Source organism: Myotis brandtii, unplaced genomic scaffold (assembly GCF_000412655.1).
Source record: "Myotis brandtii unplaced genomic scaffold, ASM41265v1 scaffold185, whole genome shotgun sequence".
NCBI classification, from domain to species: Eukaryota; Metazoa; Chordata; class Mammalia; order Chiroptera; family Vespertilionidae; genus Myotis; species Myotis brandtii.
The window spans coordinates 5,318,784-5,319,973 of NW_005356870.1; positions in this window are offsets into that span (position 1 = coordinate 5,318,784).

The following is a 1,190-nucleotide window of genomic DNA, read 5'->3' on the forward strand; positions in this document are numbered from 1 at the left end:
GATTCAAGTCAGGTAATTTCCGCTGAAATATCCTACCTGAGAAACCCTCAACTATATACATGCAACACTCTGTGAGATGGGTTTAGTCCAGGGGTGGGCAACCTTTTTCTGAGTGCGTGCCAAAACCAGCAAAATCTCTGACTCAAAATTCTTCTGCGTGCCAACCCTAATTTTTTGAGAACATGTTACGCCTACTTGATATCTCTTAAGGTGTACGTATGTGAAGAACTTTGAAGAAATCATAAAATTCATTCGAGCGATGAAAACAGTATATGATGATGAAAATACATTTATTTTTTAATGTATACATGTTATGTAAAATTATTTATCTAAGATGCACCTACACTAAATTTATCTGAAAAATAAAAAAGTCGATATTAAGAAAAAATTGTAAATGGAAGATTATGAGAGGGTTTCGCGTGCCAGCAAAAGTTACTGGTGTGCCATGTTTGGCACGCGTGCCAGGGGTAGCCCACCCTTGGTTTAGTCCTTTGCCCCAATAACATTAAAAGAATTGTACTATATTCCTTTCACAGTAATACCTGGACCATGACAGGCACAAAGCAAGCATCCAAGAATTGTGTTTTTGTTTTGTGGGGGTTCTTGTGTGCTTTTTAAATATATTTTTATTGATTTCAGAGAAGAAGGGAGAGGGAGAGAGAGAAACATCAATGATGAGAGAGAATCATGGATCCGCCGCCTCCTGCACTCCCCACACTGGGGATCGAGTCCACAACCAGGGCATGTGCCCCACCAGGAATCAAACCATGACCTCCTGGTTCATAGGTCGAAGCTCAACCACTGAGCAACATCAGCTGGGCTCAATTAGACCCTATCTCAGGATCTGGGAATAACTAACCCAAAGAAATGCCACCAAAAGAGCCGGGAAACACAAGTCTTTCCTCAGGGCTCCCCGGGTCTCCGCAGGTGGTAGGGGAAGTCACGGTCATCTGTGAACCCCGCAGCTAAAGTGCAGATGGAGGCGGGGCCAGCGGGAAAGTATGGAAAGGTTTTGCCCCGCTAGGACGCGCCTGAAGGAGGAAACCGTAAACCTCTCACGCCCAGGCCTCCTGCTGGAACGGGGCGCTCATCTGCAGGAAAGTGCCTCTGCCCCCTGGCGCCGGGCCCCCGGCTTCTGATGAAACAGCGACCCACCGCCTTCCCCGCAGCCCCAGCCCTCCGGGCGCGCA